Genomic DNA, 19,846 nt, shown 5'->3' on the forward strand with positions numbered 1-19,846 from the left:
GGAAAGGGTCTGGAGAGGAAAAGGCTTTCCAGTTTTCATCGGAGCTTTGTTTTACGACTCGCTCTATAAAGGATTTAATAGTTATTTCTGTATTAAAACCGTTTCGGAATTTAATATAGTCACAGGACCGGTTTAAGCCCAGCAACACTTTACAGCGATCGAAACCTCTGAAAAGTGTTTTAACTTTAACCCTCTATTGGATTAATTTTGATTGACGAAAGTTTCTTGTTAGTTTAAGCGCTACAGACAATAGGTATATAATTTGATCGAAAATGCCAGTTGAGAGCTTAATATAGAATTTAACTCACTTTTGGTGAGATAATGGAAAGAATTAACATTTAACCTTTCTCGAGTTACTCAACAGTACAATAATTAATGGGTTGATTTTTATTGACCGCAATAATGTGACGATAAGGCAGTCTGTTAAGGAAAACAAACTGAAGCTATAATTTGACTGACGATAACCGATCAGGACTTTATATTGTGTCAGAAATTACTGATAGTATGTGATTGGTTAAAAAGAGCTGCTTTTTTGACCAATCACAAACCACGAACAATGCTGGAATGCAGGGATGTAAAATTTCCGAAAAAATTGCAAAATCTAAAAATTAATTAGTTGTACCAACCATTCAATAATGTTTAATGTACTTTTAATCGTTAAATTTAGATGTCTTTAGTTATTCTTTCGACCCACGATTTCGGATCCAAAAACGTTATGATCTTAAAGTCACATGGCACCATGATTACAAAATTACACGAAGGTCAAAAACCCAACGAATTTAACAATAACAAGTTTGACAGTTATTCTCCCTCATAATCATAATAATGGAGTAATTTTCTGGTAAATTTCCAAAAATTGAAATTCACGAGACAGGGCTTTTACATGCTGGAATGTACGCAAAAATAGTGTATTTGGTTTATTCCACGGTGGATCTGGCAACACCGACACCAGTGCTTTAGCATCGGCTACGCTGCGCCAAATTGACAAATGACGGACGTCAAATTAGGAAGTGACGTACGAGATGACAGAGACAAGATTAACCTAACCATTTTTTATGTTATGATTTTGAATGAAGTGTTAAAGATTAATAAATGCATTAAATTAACTGTACAGTCCATTATATTTGAAGCCGTAAACAGTACTTATTGCTCCGTTAAGTATATACAGTTCAAATTTAGTTTGAATGTTCCAGTGCTAGGCAAAGAAGAACAGTTGAAAAGCTATACACCTCAGCTATCACTGGAAAACACCTCTGAAAGCTGTATTGCAGTGATTTACTAGAGATTAAGTTAACCTGTGATTAGACGGTAAGGCTTTTAGTACAATTTTCTGTTTGTCCCTTAACTCTCTTATCTCGTACTAACTGACGGTGCAAGCTGTTGCAACTAGTTGGCGTAAAATCACTGAAATGTTCAAACTCACCTGCCGATTTCATCTAAACACGCTGCTTTTTTTTAAGTTTTTTCAGTATTAAGAGTGGGAAAACTTCCAAAAAACTCGCATTTAAAAGCAACTGTCACGATATGCACGCCGCCCTGTCAAATGTCAAACGCAACATACGACAACCAATGAGTGAATGAAATGATATTGCACGGTCTTGGATAGGCCATTGATTGGTTTGTTCAGGTCAATCTTTTTAATTAAACGTAATCGAAATTTAGAGTCAAACAACGTTTCGAGGCAATAACTTAAATCTGGAGGCTAATTTCGCCTGAAATCTGCACGTGACGACTGCTACACCTCTAAAACGTGCGACACTAAGTATCAATTTAGTGAAATAAATTTCGCTCACTTGTCTATGACGCCCGTGGCGGTCGTTAATCCTACACGAAATAATATAAAGAAGTAACGAAGCTAAATGGCAACGTAATCAACTAAAAAGCTTTTGATTCATCTCAATCTGCCTGATGGTGAGGAAAGTTACCTTTTCCTGCACGATCCCCGAAAACGAGTTAATAGATTGGACATCTTTTTCCTCTATAAATTCTCACCATACTACATGTTTCCGGCCGTGCAGGAATTTGACATTTGGAAAAGCACTTCTCATCGTAAATAATCAGGATTTTTTTCCGACTACTCAATCTTCAGACCGAGATGGCTTTAGTGGTAAACGCGACTTGGGAATAATGTAATTCGTAATTCGAAACCGTGTCTGTACAGAGGAAAAAAACGCTGTGACGAAGTCGGTTTCATTCATTTATCAAGTCCCTTGTGAAAACCGAATCCTGCCTAGTCACTGTCGATGACGTTGGTTTTGCTTTTGGAATGTCCTAAAATTCAAAATATCACGTGGGATGACATTTTAAATATTGAGTGCTCTCACGTGGTAACTGTCAAATTTTCTTCTGCCAGAAGAAAGTTTCTTTTTCAGTAATAATTTACTTATCTTTTTATGGTTTTTAGGTTGGAAGGAACAGTTGCGACCCAATTGTTTTTTTCCCACAAGCAATCGCGAACGGAAATTATAACTTGACGAATTTTTTCCCATTTCAATTTTCAAAGTTATTACGAAAAAAACTTTTTCCCGAAAAATAAAACGGCGACAAATCCTGTAGGACGCTTTAATATTTCAGCGTCCGGCTGGTCTGAATATTTAATTTCAATTTTGCTTATCTTAAAGTTTTCCTTGGCAGCACTAACTCCACCATTTTATTGCAAACTTGGCCCAAAAACATTTTTAGTTTTTTTGCTATTTTAAATGGAGCAGGAAACTAACCCACTCACACGCCAACTTGCCATATTATGATTATTTATTGCTACAAGGGGGATTACACCCTTCACACCCTCCTTATCTATATCCTGTTATATAGTACACAATGGTGGTTTAATGCGTCCGCAATCGGTCCCGTATGTGAATTGCCCAAGGGCGGATTTCGGACGGGGCAAATTGTCAATCAATTGTTCCGCACTCTTTGCTTTGCGCACCCATTGTTGAAATCGACAACAGTTGTTCATATTCTCATCATTAACCAACTGGAGCTGAAAAAGCTTGGTTTTTAATATTTCTATGGAATAATTTTTTAATGTCACGTGAAATCAATCAGCCATTGTGATAACCACGCCATGTGACTGTCACATTTACTCCTAAGCATGCAAACGAACGGACGAGCCGTCAAATTACATCACAGAGTGGGCTTTGCTTTGGACGTCTAAGCGAATGCATCTTGGCAAGCTATGAAATTGTGGATAATTTGTGATTGGTCCAAAAAAGCACCAAATCACAAACTACCAACAGTCTCTCATTATTCACGTGACCTTCCATCATAATAATACAAACTGTCAGTGTCGGTGTGTAATTTGAATTATTAAGGAGAAATCGCGTTCTAATTCTAGGGCCACAAATTATGTAATATTCAATTTCCTTCAGTATTCATGATGTTTTGTTTCAGTAGCGTCAAAATTCAGTTTTTCCAGATTGTCTAATAAAGTTCTCGTCTCCATTACGACGCGCTTTTTAAAAAGAGTATCCGGTTTGTTGACTGAAAAATACGCCGGCTCTAACAAGAAAATAAGAACCTGTTGAAACTTCTCGAATTTCTAGAATGTAGTCGGAAAAATCTTATTATCCGGTAAAAAAAGTGGCAGAAAACTCTATATTATTACACAGAGTTAACTGGGGAAAGACCGATTGTTATTCGAACAGTGCAAGGGATGCAATAATGGGGCGCTAAGCCGGATATAGTAAGTATGCACCAGACCTAAAAGAGATTTACGGGCGTACTCGGGGTTGGTATTTTTAGAAGCAAGTGACTGGATTACACATGCATTTTGGGGGCATATGGCACGACTTTACTACTTTGATCGTTTAAGAGAGCTTTTGATAACGTCTGTTTTAACCATGCACCAGTCAGATGGTTGATTAACGCATAATCTGTCATCTGTCAAAAGTCCATTGACACTAAACAAATTATTAAATATGCAACCACACATACACGATTGGATTGACGCGTGTGCTTTTTACACTAAAAACTGATTTATTTGATTCAATAAAATTTTAATAATTCCTCAATTCTGTATTGAGTAATAGGAAAAATGCGGCAGGTGAAAATAGTGTTTAAATTTGACGTTGAATGATTTATCGTTTCGATACGCCGAGGAAAACGGACAATACTGTCGAGTTTTAACTGAAAATTTAAAAAGTTTCCGAAAGTTTTTATTCATGCATTAGCCGGCTCGTCAAACCGTGCCAAGTGCCTTGTTTAAGGGTTTTATCGTGGCTAATAAAATTTTTACTTTCGAAACTCTTTGCGCTACTTTAAGCATTTTAGTGTCGCACTTTAATGAAGCATCTGTTTGTAGTTTGCGATTGGTCAAAAAAAAACTGTTTCTAACCAATCACAGCCAAAAAAAATAAACGAATTTTGCCATCTAGAGTGCGAAAACTCAGGGTCGAGCTGTCAAAATTGATGGCGGCCAAAATGTATGTAAACAATGACTTTGAATGGACATTTCACATGAAACGTGTAGACTGGACCTTTTAAGAGTTTGTTTTATGTAAAACATCCCTTACCAGCCAGAAGGTATTTTCAATATTTCGGTTGACAGCAAGCAGTCAAATGTGACTGAATCCAATGGCGTGCCGTGTTGATTAACGTTGACGTTTGACATTGAGGTCGAGGATAGCGCGTGACGTACTCACGTGACTTAATCATGGAAAATCCATGATTAAGTCACGTGATAAGAGAATTGAGACTGTACCGAATTTAGTGATATTTTTTTTAGGCTATTGGATAGGAAATTTAATAGGGATTCCAGAAATGTGCGTAAAACTGTCATTTTCACACTACATAGATTGACACTTGTAGATTGGCTTGGTTTATAATTATAAATTGTAGCCGTAACCGTAAGTGTGACGTCATAGCGTGTATATTAGCTTTTTACCTTCAGTGCAGCTTAAACAGAACTTACTTGAACTAAAATACCGTAAAACCAGAAATTGACTAACCATTCGAAGGCCAACCAGATTTATGTTAACGTGTCAGCAATAAGAGTAAAACGTTATACGCAATTCACTTTTATAAACCTTAAATCATAATGTAAAGGTTAAATTTACGTGCAGATGTATGAATCAAAAGGGGAGAGGCTCGGTCGGTTCAGTTTATTATGTAGTCAACAAAAGTGCCTAAATCTATAAGGACAATTGAAAAAAATGGGAAAATTGTGGATAAAAAACTGCTGGGATGTACAGAATCCTAAAATACTCTTACACTTTTACATTTTAATTTATGGAGGGTCAGATACAAGGGTCTGTAAGTTAGCATTTCCGTTTTCACCTGTCCATATCTGTTTTATGGGGGGCAAAAAGGGATACTCGCTTAATTCTAAAAGAATGTGTTTGGGATACCTTTCCTTGGAAAGGTTAGGATATTTCACTTATTCAATTTGATTGTACTGTCAGATTGAATAAGTTCTTCAGGTGACAAGATGGTGAACTAATTTTAGTTTTTTTCGTGCGCATTATTAGTGTTCAACTAATTATTGAGCTTATTTGGGTAACCTCATTATTATTTAACTCTAATTAAAACCTGAGTAATTACACCAGTGAATAGAAACAACAAAATAGGAGCAACTAATTCAGCAAATATTGAAATATCATTATTTTACTAGTAGTTGAACTTCATTATGTGTATTACCCCCATGTGTGCATTACACCATTAAATAGGTTGTGCAATTAATCAGTATTTTTTGAAAACTATATTACCTCTAAACTGATGAGCTGCATAACCTAAAAAATTAAGTATCTACGCTGAATAAACGACACCAGCACGCAACAATCATTAATCAACTTTTCGGACGACTCCAAAATTAGTTAATCAACAACAAACTCTCCAAAACAATAATTAAACGCCACGTCAGATGAATTGAGTTTTTTTGGGGCCGGATTGAAATCACGGGGAAGTTTCCGTGATTTCGCAGCCCCGAGGTAATGAAACCTAATCCACGCCAATGAATTCGTGTGCTGTCTAAAACTAGTTTGAAAATGGGTCCCGAATTGCTGGCAAATGCACTTAATTAACGACAGACGAGAGGGGCAAATTGCTAACTGGAAACGAACCAAACGTTCGTTCCTAGATTGGACGAACGAACTCAAATTGAGAAGGATTATTTAAAATGCTTGCCAAATCAACATTTATTCGGATTATGTACAAAAGTGTGAAGAAAAGAGAAGATAGTTAATAACATACATTTCTTTGACGGGCAAATTGTCAGGACATGTTTTGAAGGATGGATATGAATTAATTTGACAGTCAAACGACAGAATAGTAGGGATGGGATTGTGAAACCACTGGGTTGCATCATTTTGCATTCATATGTCAATTGTCAAATGAGAAGATTTTTAAATGTCATTTGTGTGCAACTTGAGTGAGAGACTACTATTTTAACTATTTTTTGTTAACTAAATCTTATTAACATTTCAGCTTTGACAATATGAGTGACCATTTTAAAATTAAGGGCAATTGGTCAGTGGTTTTAGTGGCTTCTAACTTAATTTGTTGAAAATTCTCCTCTTTAAGTACAGAGCAGAATGAACTTGTCGACTTGTGCACGTTGGCAACACAACTAACAAAATTTCAATAAATTTTAAAAAATTTTATTTAAGAGTGACATTTTTGAAATTAAGGGCAATTAGTGAATGGCCTTCTAATCAAATTTTTTCTGTTGGATAACGAACTTACAGAGCAAAATCAATATGACTATCAATTATAACACGCCATTTAATATTACACCCAATTATGCGGTAAAATAGGGTTACGGCATAGAGAAAAACGAAGTTTAATTAATATTTTCACTTTTTTGTCAGGTAAAATTTAAACTTTTATGCAAGGACAAAGAAAATAATTCATTAGCTCGAAATTAATATTCTTAGTCATGGCGGAAATGCCCACATCGAGATAAGAAATTTAATCATAATTTCAATTATTTCCACCTTATCATTCTTAATTATTAAACCGGGACAAAGAATTTTAGAAGGAAGAAGACTTCAAAAAAACGGAAGCCCCGTCGTGTCTTGTGGCTAATTCGAACTGATACAGAGTGATCCCGGTTTAATTGAGTTTTAATACGGTCTGTCAGTTTTTCTGTGAGTTAAACATCAAAACTCAGAGAGAATGTCTCTTTTCGGTTCAAAGCTTAAATTGCACTATATTTTCCCTGAATCACAAAGTCAAAGCGGAATTATAGAAATGCACTGCAACAATTTCAAAGCTTCGCAGTAGTTCTGCATAACATAGAACAATCTGAACAATCTGTTTATTTCTTGGCTCGGCCACAAACTTTTAATATCCTGAATAAGGTGGTGGCCAATCAATTTGCAAAATTGGCACTTTTATTCTTGCCTTCAGGCAGCACATAAATGTATAATAGGTGACAGGAAAACTGACTAATCCATCAGCCAGTTTATTTCCAGCCACGTCAACTAAAGGGAGGAAGGTTGCCCCCCCCAAAACCATCGGTCGGGAGCGATAAAGTTTTAACGAGTCATTAATTACATTCGCCTCCGAAATCTGGTATTATTGGCCTAAATGCCCTTTTTGCCCCCAAAACGAAATGATTTAATCTTACGATTGTCGTGTCCGCACTAAATTTTCAACAATAGGCGCCTATAATTAGCTTAAATCAGTCCAAATTTACAGCATTCATCTCAATTCTCTTATCACGTGACTTAATCATGGATTTTCCATGATTAAGTCACGTGAGTACGTCACGCGTCAAACGTCAACGATAATCAACACGGTACGCCATTGGATTCAGTTATATTTGACTGCTTGCTGTCAACCGAAATATTGAAAATACCGTATGGCTGGTAGGATGTTTTACATAAAACAAACTCTTAAAAGGTCCAGTCTACACGTTTCAAGTGAAATCCAGGCGGGTTTTGTCCATTCAAAGTCGTTGTTTACATAATTTGGCCGCCATCAATTTTGCCGCCACCACTAACCTAAAAAACACTACCAAATTGAGTACAGTCAGAGAGAAAAACAGTGTCAAAGTTTGAACTAACAGAAACACAGTTTGAAAGGACAGTCAAGGACAAAATCGCCTGTAAAACCCATTTGTGGTGTGAAAATTACAGTTTTAAGCACATTTTTGGAATCCCCATTAAATTTCCTATCCACTAACCTAAAAAAACACTACCAAATTGAGTACAGTCAGAGAGAAAAACAGTGTCAAAGTTTGAACTAACAGAAACACAGTTTGAAAGGACAGTCAAGGACAAAATCGCCTATAAAACCCATTTGTGGTGTGAAAATGACAGTTTTAAGCACATTTTTGGAATCCTCATTAAATTTCCTATCCAATAGTCTAAAAAAACACAAAAAAATCGAGTATAGTCAGTTAGAAAAACAGTGTCAAAATTTGAACTACTAGAAACACAGTTTGAAAGGACAGTCAAGGGCAAAATCGCCTGTAAAACCCATTTGTGGTGTGAAAATGACAGTTTTAAGCACATTTTTGGAATCCTCATTAAATTTCCTATCCAATAGTCTAAAAAAACACTAAAAAATCGAGTATAGTCAGTAAGAAAAACAGTGTCAAAATTTGAACTGCTAGAAACACAGTTTAAAAGGACAGTCAAGGACAAAATCGCCTGTAAAACCCATTTGTGGTGTGAAAATGACAGTTTTAAGCACATTTTTGGAATCCTTATTAAATTTCTTATCCAATAGTCTAAAAAAACCCTAAAAAATCGAGTATAGTCAGTAAGAAAAACAGTGTCAAAATTTGAACTGCTAGAAACACAGTTTGAAAGGACAGTCAAGGACAAAATTGTCTGTAAAACCCATTTGTGGTGTGAAAATGACAGTTTTAAGCACATTTTTGGAATCCCCATTAAATTTCCTATCCACTAACCTAAAAAAACACTACCAAATTGAGTACAGTCAGAGAGAAAAACAGTGTCAAAGTTTGAACTAACAGAAACACAGTTTGAAACGACAGTAAAAGACAAAATCGCCTGTAAAACCCATTTGTGGTGTGAAAATGACAGTTTTAAGCACATTTTTGGAATCCTCATTAAATTTCCTATCCAATAGTCTAAAGAAACACTAAAAAATCGAGTATAGTCAGTTAGAAAAACAGTGTCAAAATTTGAACTACTAGAAACACAGTTTGAAAGGACAGTCAAGGGCAAAATCGCCTGTAAAACCCATTTGTGGTGTGAAAATGACAGTTTTAAGCACATTTTTGGAATCCTCATTAAATTTCCTATCCAATAGTCTAAAAAAACACTAAAAAATCGAGTATAGTCAGTAAGAAAAACAGTGTCAAAATTTGAACTGCTAGAAACACAGTTTGAAAGGACAGTCAAGGGCAAAATCGCCTGTAAAACCCACTTGTAGTGTGAAAATGACAGTTTTAAGCACATTTTTGGAATCCTCATTAAATTTCCTATCCAATAGTCTAAAAAAACACTAAAAAATCGAGTATAGTCAGTAAGAAAAACAGTGTCAAAATTTGAACTACTAGAAACACAGTTTGAAAGGACAGTCAAGGGCAAAATCGCCTGTAAAACCCATTTGTGGTGTGAAAATGACAGTTTTAAGCACATTTTTGGAATCCTCATTAAATTTCCTATCCACTACCGGATACATGAAAACCGAGCTTAACGCCTTTAAATTTGCATTCAAGGTGTTCTAGTAGGTTGTACTGAAGTGAAAGATGTCATCTGTCAAAATTAACAACCATGGACGTCTCAAGCTCATTTCAAAACTGGATAACCAAATTGTTGGCTTGCACTCTCTGTGCACTATAAATAATCTACCTGTTCCGGACGCTCTGATCACTTTATCGTGTTTTCAAATTTTACTACCTAAAAACAAGCAAAAAATCAATCCACAAACTGGCGACCGCATAATTAACCAGACAAATAAACACGTACGACAAGCGGGATTAATAAAATCCCATTCTGCTAGGTAAATGATGGGAAAGGGTGGAAAATTCATCAAAAAAAACCCTAAAGCCGGGTTAATCCAGTGACAGTTACGCGGACGCCGAAGGGCGCATCATTATTGCGGACAACAAACAAGAACAATACGGGCGTCCCGAACGGATTTTGCGCCTGGTGCAATATTGTTATTCGGGGTATTTACGATCTTGTTTAAATGCGATTTAACCGAATTAAACGGGCGTCGTTTGGTTAAAATGGACCCCCTTTTATTGCGGATGAGCGCTCGCGTGACACGCGAACGACTTTATAACAGAACCTAAACCCTTATTCGTTTCATACTGTTTTTCCATAAGAGCAGGTGTCACGTGATCATTTTGATTTAGTCTAATGGTGACCCCACATGTGTAGTATTCGAGTAAATTTCAGCAAAAAACGTTTGTGATTGGTCAAGAAAAATCAGCATTCTACTTTTTCCTGACCAATCACTAACTATGACTGTCATTGTTCTTTTGTTTTATATCACCTGTCCCAAGTAAGTTTCAGGATTGCACAGGCCTGGAATTGATACTGACTGGCAGATCGCGTTCAAACAGTAAACAGACAAAACCCAAAGCCTTGCCACTCAACTATGCTGACATTTCACGGTGTACACGCCTTTTCTCCTCCACCGTCTACTTAAGTAACGACAAAGCAATTTTTTAAGAGACACAATAGCAAATCCTACTTAATGCTACTTACGACGGCCTCTTAACGCTTTCTAGGTTTGTGCTCACCTGAAAAAGAAAGAAAGCACGATTAGTGATCCGATTATCGGTTACTTAAATTAGTTAGGAAACTATCGCCCTATATCAGCACATAACCATTATTTGGTCTGGGCTCAGTACAAATTACCCAATAATCTGCTTTATGTTTATGTTACGTGCTAATGACAGAATCCCATAAATACGGCCAGTTTTAGTAGGCAAACAAATTATACGGCCATAATTTCAACAACGAACGTGATGGGTTCGGATTTCCACCAACAACTCCATAAAACTCCTGTAATTTTTGTCGTACCACACTTTAGAGGTGTAAACGGTCGTTTAGCTTTTAAAATGTAAACGATTTACGCAACCACACTTTGCTCGGGTTCAGCAAACTCCTAACTCGGTTTTTATGAAACTGAACATTGAAAATTACAACTGTTCAGTACTCAGTCACCAATTTGTCTTCTAATTTCTATCAAGTTGTAATATCCAAAACGTTACTTGCTAACATATTAACCAGCAAATTCCTTAAGTACATTTTATCCGTGCATATGGTGGTTTTATACTTTGTTGAGCAGAAAATTTCATTAACAACTTTACAGGAAGTTTTAACCTTCTTTTAATTAGGGAGTTCACTGGACCCGCCATTGTTTCACGCCACTGATGCTGGTTTACGTAATCTCCATCTCTATTGTTTTGATTAGATTCAATATAACTGAAATATTGCACAAAAACGACACACAACTGTAATCAACCGGACAAGGTTCAGGTATCTCATATGGGCACACGTAACCGGATGTCGTTCTTGTCGGTTGGCTTCCTTGGAAGAATGTGTCCTTGAGGGGTCAACCACTTGGTTGATGGTAGCGCGATGAAGACTTTGCCGGCACCATTGTTGTTGGGCTCGGGGAACATAAACCGCCAACCATTAGAGTGAGTTTTTTTTAAGCAAAAATTCAAACAAGGCAATTATTATGTCATAGACCTCGGGTGTATTTGGTTTGAACTTTATGTAGTAGTATACAGTAGCTAATATTGTAGGGAGAAGAGTTAAAACGTACTTACCAGGTTGCAAATGTATGTTTTTTAACGTGGTTTTTCACATTTATGAGATAAATACACCATTTAGGACGTTTTTTTCAACTTTTATTTGGTTTTTTTTCAATAAAAACTACACTGGGGGCCATAAAACATAACCTTAAATTCAATTTCACTAATATTTGACAGTTCTCAGAATCCATCAAGTTCTGTCATCTGTGCTCGATTGGAAAAGTGTCACGTGTTTGCTATGGCTTCTGGTAGGAAATTGTCACGTGACACATAGCCTTTATTTAAAAAACGCTTTTTTTTTTTAAATTAATCAACCATTGTTGTTGGGCTCTGGGAACATAAACCCCCAACCATTAGAGTGAGTTTGTTTAAAGCAAAAATTGAAACAAGCCAATTATTATGTCATAGACCTCCGGTGTATTTGGTTTGAACTTTATGTAGTAGTATACAGTAGCTAATATTGTAGGGACAAGAGAGAGTTAAAACGTACTTACCAGGTTGCAAATTTATGTTTTTTTAACGTGGTTTTCACATTTATGAGATAAATACACCATTTAGCACTTTGTTTCAACGTTTATTTGGTGTTTTTCAATAAAAACTACACTGAGGGCCATAAAACATAACCTTAAATCAATTTCACTAATTTTTGACAGTTCCCAGAATCCATCAAGTTCTGTCATCTGTGCTCGATTGGAAAAGTGTCACGTGTTTGCTATGGCTTCTGGTAGGAAATTGTCACGTGACCTTCATTTAAAAAAACGCTTTTTTTTTAATAATTAAATTGTTCCAGGCAAATACCTCATTCATCATGTTACTGCCCTTAGCACTACATTTATTTAATTTCGTTTATTCCAGTCAGTGTAATTGCATGTAGATGATAACTTTTATTTCGTCCCTTTGCCCCACGATACGATCTAGGAAAACGATAATAAATTTCCACGCCGCATGTAATTTGCGCTAAATTCCATTGTGGAATTATAATAATAAATTCCACCCAGGATAGGTCCCAGGCTTGGTTCGGAGCCGTACGAAAAAGAAACGCGAAAATAACATAATGGCCGACATAAAATCCATTGTTGGGATAAATTACCTCGGACAGTGCGAAAGAAGTGCCCGTTTTCAGCTGAATCATCAAATCTAATGTAGATTAAGTTTATAAGGAGTAGAAATGATTATTTTTATTTAGTCGGTTGGGCTTTAAGTTTCTTTTAATTTCCACGCCAAAATTAACGTTATTTACGACTTAACCTGTGTGTGTGTGTCAGAACTAACATTGACTGTTCATGATAAGATAAGCTGATAACTGTTAATTAAATTGCCTTGTTAAGCCTGTTGTAATAGGGAGTTGTGGCAAACTAACAATAATTTAAAATGTAACATAAAAATTACTAGTCACGTGACAATTCCGTAAAGAAATTCACAGTAGCACACGTGATTGTCTGAGCTACTCCGCAAAGCACTCTCAGTAATGAAAACTCAACTAATACTGTGTAAAATAAAGCCTTTATTACTAGACTGGTTGGGTTTTTTAAAATCCTTTTAGCGCTTAAACTCCCGCTAAATACGTTGCATAAAGATAATATTGAGATTAATGTTACCCGACTGCATTGTAAGTTCGTTTTGAAAGTTTCATATTTACCGTATAACGAAGATTAGATTGTGTTGCTTTACCACGGTTTTGGAAAAAAAAATCAAAGAAATTGGCAAACAATAATTGTTTACGCAACTGGTAATTGAATTTCACCCCTTGGAGCTCGTTAACCCCAATAATTTCTTTTTTTTAGTGAAAGAAAATTGATGAAAATTAAATATTTATGGAGACAGGAAAAAAAGTTTGAGATAATTTACTTAATAAACTGTGACCGATCTAGGGTATCTCACTAAATCTATGAGGGATTCCTAAAGCGCTTATAGGATAGGTTGACATTTTAAAATTTAAAACGTTGAGTTATAAATAAATTGGATGCGTCATGTTGCCTGAAAATCAGATAACTGTTTTTACGTTCTTATCAGTTTGAAAACTTTTATCTGAATAATTGAGATAAACTTTCAAGTAGTTTTTGTAGTGTTTTGTTTCTACTAACTTTTTAGTAGTTTTCAACAAAAACCTTTAATCCGATTTATACTGGAAAAAAACTCCCAGGGAGACAACCTAACCTAATTCCGTGGCTTATCCATAAAAGGTAAAAAAAAACCCTAAAGCCCTCATGTTGATCGTTATTATTTAATTACCTACACAAAGGTAATTGGGTTGTACACCTCGGAAGGCTTAAATTAAGCTTGAATGGGCTACGTGGGGTTTGATTTTTTTTTTAAGCTGGGAAATTTTTCAAAACAGAAATTGAGTTTGCTGAAAGGTCAGCGGCAAAATTAGATTACAAGATAAGGAAAAATTTGCGTAAGCATTTCCTGTGGACAGATGCATTTTTCAGGGCAATACGTGAAAATGTATAGTGACAGAACAACTAAAGAAACTAGGCAACAGTTTTTTTTAATAATTACACCGCTTTTGCTCATATGCATTTATAATGCATTCAAGTTTATCTTTATTGCCATCTCTTGAACAGTAAAAATAACGCATAAATCAACGTCCAGGTGGGGTTATAGGAAACCTTAAGAATAATGGGGTTCATATAGTGGCACTTATAATTTGCATTTGCTTGCACCGTATCTTAATAGTCCTGGAAATTGATTTTTTTTCCCTGGTTAAGTTTTTACTTTGTGGGGCATCCAGTTTGTATACAGCTCATTGTTTTGCAATGTCAAATAGTCACACCTTAGAGAATGAGATACCTGGAACGGTTATGTTGCTTCATCTTGATCAGTTTCAATTTGGCAATCAAAATCATTAATTTCAATGAAACTGCTGTCGACAATACATTAAGCTTCTAGGAATGTGTCTTTTCATTTGGTGTGAGAGCAAATAAACCAGAATTACGAGGTCCAAAGGAATAAGAAGCGGTGTTTTTATTGAAAATAAAAGACGAATGGATCGGAAGTGTACCTTAAAAGCTGAAGCTAAAACCCACTCGTACATTATTGGCAAAGTCCGTAAATTGTAATCAAGCTGTGGAGTCGGTTGGGGAAAATGGCAAAACGAAAACCCGGTCATTATTGGCAAAGGAAAATTGAAACTGGAAAATGTCTTGTTTTGAATTCGCCACATGGGAGAAGAAAATGATTTACTCGGGTAATAAGATAATAATACGTAGTCGGTAGGCCGTAACGAGAAAGCTCCGGCTTACCAAAGGTAATTTCGGTCATATCGTAACCACCTGCGACCCTATTCAAGGCTCTATTCTATTTATAGAAAATGTTTTAGCCAAATAAATCCCTTAATACACTAATTCTTAAATTTTTACTTTTCTTGTAAACAATTATCATATTATTGAATGACGTTTATTTATTCAGTACCGGCACACTCTCTCCAGATAATCCATTAAATAATCGTCGACGCCGGCATCCAAGTGGTAATAACTAAGCCAAAAGGGCCGCAGGCCCAACAGGTGGTTGCCAGCTCCAGGCGCCCGTACGCAAGAGTTTTTATCCAGACAAAATAGGTCCTTGACGGAGATCGGGAGATAATTGATTAGTTTTTTTGGTTGCTCCTAAAAAGCGAACTCGTTTCTTTACCGAACCGTCACCGATCCAGGTCGGTCGTTACATCTACGATCGCTAAACTCGAAAGCTGATTGGTGACACGTGACGTTGGTAATGCCATTCTAAGCTTGCAATAGTGTAAAAGCCAGTTGCCAGGTGTCAAAATTAGTCACGTGACCTTTAAAATGTGGTTTAAACTTTAAAAATTTAGTAAATCAAACGTAGACTATTCTAGAGAGTTGTAAACGCTGAAATTGCAAAAGACACATCACGTGACATTGATTTTAGAGTTTGCAAAACAGTAAAAGCCAATTGACACCTGTCAAAAACAGTCACGTGACTTTAAAATGTAATTTAAACGTTGATCATTTGGTAAATTAAATTGAGACAGTTGTAAAAGCTGAAATTGCAAAATACACGTCACGTGACGTTGGTAATGCAATTCTGAGCTTGCAATAGTGCAAAAGCCAGTTGCCAGCTGTCAAAATTAGTCACGTGACCTTTAAAATGTGGTTTAAACTTTAAAAATTTAGTAAATCAAACGTAGACTATTCTAGAGAGTTGTAAAAGCTGAAATTGCAAGAGACACATCACGTGACATTGATTATGCAATTTTAGAGTTTGCAACACTGTAAAGTTCAGTTGACGCCTGTCAAAAACAGTCACGTGACTGTAAAATGTAATTTAAACGTTGGCCATTTGGTGAATTAAATTAAGACAGTTGTAAAAGCTAAAATTACAAAATACACGTCACGTGACGTTGATAATGCAATTCTGAGCTTGCAATACTCTAAAAGCCAGTTGACACCTGTCAAAAACAGTCACGTGACCTTAAAAATGTAGTTGAAAAATTAGTAAATTATTATAAAAATTTATAATAAATATTGTTTCAACTGAATTGTCTACTGCAATGTATTCCTTAAAATATCCCTCAAAATTCCTACTTTAGTGTGTACACCAAAATACCTCGGCGATCCACCCTTCGAACGTGTCACTAATTGACAGTTTTGACACTACGAACCAATGAGCTGTAGATGAATCAGATGGGGTACGTTAAATTGAATTGGGAAAACTGGAAATTCAATTTCTGCGTAGTTTTAATTGATGTCGCAACCATTCCCCAGTCATTTACGTGTAGTAAACCGGTTAATTAGCGATTTCACCTGTTTATTTCTGGCGGGATAATTCCCGTTATTGTCCCCCTATGTTGGTCCATTGTAATGCGAGGCGCAGCTGTGTTGGCTTGCTAATTATTAGGTTAGTTACTGGAATTATCTAACTATATTGTTTTGCTAAATAAATTTAAGAAATTTTACCACAAATGTATTTCAGCTCGATGTAAAATTAAACGTAAACATTGGCCTACATATTTTGTTTTTATTGTTGTTGTTGTTTAGATTTCGGCTTTCGCTTCCCCCATCAATGTGTCGGTGTTGTCTTTACTAATTACCTGGTGACGGTTTAGAATGTTGACTCAAACGCTCATCCTTCTGGTTTACTATCCTGAGAATAGCACATGCTGTTTCATTGAAAAGTAGATCATTTTTGGTACTAGAAAAGTACCATTTCTAGTGATTCCAGGTAGATGGTCATTGTTGAGTAAAGCTTGTAAAGAAAATGTGTCTAGGAACTCTTTCATATTTCAACGAGAACAATACAAACGACCTTCTCGTTAATCAAAATTGTGGTTGACACTCAGACTGTTACTCTTGTAGTGTCCATTTTGTGGTGAAGGTGCTATTTGCAGTCGAAACGGCATCAAACCGACCAATGCACCAAGTCTCAATTTAGGAATTAATTAAGTACACCAGTTCAGTTGAAATTGACCGATTGCCAGATGTGCTGTACGAATACAACATCTTAACGTTACAAGCATAGAGAGTCGTTTAAGAGCGACTCGAGTAATTGTTTTATTTGCTAGTCTTGAGAGAAATTACAGTGTGACTTGTCCCGTATCTAATTTGCGTTCGAAAGGTTTCCTGTTACAGACTGCCAAGTCAATCGATAAGTGCTTTTATACGGTTTCCCCCAAGACATACTCTTGGGGTTATTGAAAGGAAATCGTTAAAATACTTTCTTTTTGATTGATATTTTCAAATTTACAGTTTCTGCGTAATACACGTCTAGTAAGTAGGTCTGCAGTTCAATGACTTTTACTAACTGTCAGCTGTCACATGTTGCTCTACCGTGATTGGTCAAAAAAAGACGACTATTTATATATTGACGAGTAAATGACAGCAATTCCGAACTATAAAGTTAAAAGCCAGACGTTTTGTGTGGTGGATCGTTTTCTATTTATGAAAAGACTTGCAAGACTATTAAGTCGCTCCTTAAAACATAGACCAAAGGAAAATAAATTGATCCCAGACCCTGACTTGATAATTCCAGACGAATTCTCTTCTTGGCCCAGTGCCAGCGATCGCATAATAAACTGCAGTTGTGCTTTTGACCCTCAATTTTAATCGCCCTGTTGCTTTGTAGGTTTGCAACTTTACAGTTATCTGTACCCATTCAATAATAAACAATGAAGAAAACTGAAAAGGTTTGTCCACCCTACGGTACATTGCATAATTACCCTGCTAATGTTGATCAGAAACTGTGATAAGCATTATTGTTAACGCACAACGTTCACACCATTGTAGTCACTTTAATTACCAACTTGCTAAAGTAGTGAAGTGTGAATCCAACCCCCCCATGAACCAAATATAAACGGACTGGAGATGTGTGTAATATCGCACAATGACTGTCTGCCCCTTCCACCTAATGAATTGGAACTGCATGTTTAATCAGCAATGAATAGTCTATCAAGAAGGGTGTTCGACGCTAATAATGCCACACTTGATGTCTCATCAAGAGTGGCATTAATTAGCTCAGTTTCGAGGGGCCCCCTTGATTGCCTCCGACATATATGGAATTTCCAATGTGACGTTATTTATTTAATTTCTGCCATAAAACAAATTTCTAGGGGAGGCTTAACCACTACCGTGTAAACGTTTCATATTAGTAAACCAACTTTAATTATTATTTAAATAGTTAAATAGCAAGTGAAGTAATGACTCTAAAGTTGAACAAAAAAACATACCGTAAATTGATGATCCGTCCAAGGAAAAAGATGCGGTTTGCTGCGGAAATGCCAATCCAAACCGAGAACCACCACACACCACACAATATAACCGAACTGAATTGCATTTAAAGCATAAATTTAATAAAACAATACCACTAAAATGAAAATAAACAAACAATTTTAAGTAAGGTTAGGTTATGTCGTGTGAAAACGTCAAATGTCAAATTAAAAGCACAAACGTCAAGTATCTGCGGTGTTGCCGGTTTGGGTCACAATTGACTGATCGTGCGCAACCAATTGTGCTACACCATCAATTTATATTGAATTAAAGTCTGACTGTGAAATTAAATGTTCCATTAAACGTTTCACTCCCTATTTCAATCGCCGTGACCTATATTACCTGTGAATATTGTTCCAAGTTATTCCGGCCGCGTAAAATTTGGACTAAATTAATTAATTACACACTCACCGGCTATATAAATATTGATATTTAAAAAAATATACACGCACATTGGAAGTTACACACGTTCTTAATATTTTTTTTCAAATTTCGCAAATTTATAAACTTAAAACGACACTTGATGGTCTCATCAAGAGTGGCATTAATTAGCTCAGTTTCGAGGGGCCCCCTTGATTGCCTCCGACATATATGGAATTTCCAATGTGACGTTATTTATTTAATTTCTGCCATAAAACAAATTTCTAGGGGAGACTTAACCACTACCGTGTAAACGTTTCATATTAGTAAGCCAACTTTAATTATTATTTAAATAGTTAAATAGCAAGTGAAGTAATGAACCTACTGTAAAGTTGAACAAAAAAACGACACATACCGTAAATTGATGATCCGTCCAAGAAAAAAGATGCTGTTTGCTGCGGAAATGCCAATCCAAACCGAGAACCACCACACACCACACAAAATAACCGAACTGAATTGCATTTAAAGCATAAATTTAACAAAACAGTACCACTAAAATAAAAATAAACAAACAATTGTTTGTAAGGTTAGGTTATGTCATGGGAAAACGTCAAATGTCAAATTAAGAGCACAAACGTCAAGTGTCTGCGGTGTTGCCGGCTCGTGCGCAATCAAATTTTATTTCGCTCTTTAACTCTGTTAAACCATATTTCAATCACCGTGACCTATATTACCTGTGAATATTGTTCCAAGTTATTCCGGCCGCGTAAAATTTGGACTAAATTAATTAATTACACACTCACCGGCTATATAAATATTGATATTTAAAAAAATATACACGCACATTGGAAGTTACACACGTTCTTAATATTTTTTTTTTCAAATTTCGCAAATTCATAAACTTAAAACGTGATCAAGGAATCCTGGTGGATTTGTAAAGCGGCTAAAAATATGGCGACCCATTAAGACATTCCTATTATGCGGCATTAACTAACCGGCCGTTTGAAACTGGTTTCTTTATATACACACGAAGCGGCAATTCTAGAAATTGCATCGTTCTCGTATTTATAACGAATAA

General features: G+C 36.0%; 1 protein-coding gene and 1 long non-coding RNA gene across 7 annotated transcripts in view; both read right to left on the reverse strand.

The window, feature by feature from the left end:
• LOC145728561 (protein sidekick-like) overlaps positions 1-19,846 on the reverse strand; it is a 60,559-nt gene that overhangs the window by 35,608 nt on the left and 5,105 nt on the right. The gene's annotated exons all lie outside the window — the stretch shown is intronic.
• LOC145728567 (uncharacterized) lies at positions 2,734-13,181 on the reverse strand. 2 transcript variants are annotated; one of them, XR_014178121.1, is made up of 4 exons: positions 12,181-13,181; positions 10,629-10,663; positions 10,414-10,561; positions 2,734-2,980 (listed from the first exon to the last, which is right to left on the reverse strand). It is a non-coding gene; the product is annotated as an uncharacterized LOC145728567 (long non-coding RNA). The 2 variants fall into 2 exon arrangements; XR_014178120.1 differs by lacking the exon at positions 12,181-13,181 and adding an exon at positions 11,702-12,122.

Source organism: Ips typographus, linkage group LG4 (genome assembly GCF_016097725.1).
Source record: "Ips typographus isolate SLU linkage group LG4, UJ_Ityp_2.0, whole genome shotgun sequence".
Lineage (NCBI taxonomy): Eukaryota > Metazoa > Arthropoda > Insecta > Coleoptera > Curculionidae > Ips > Ips typographus.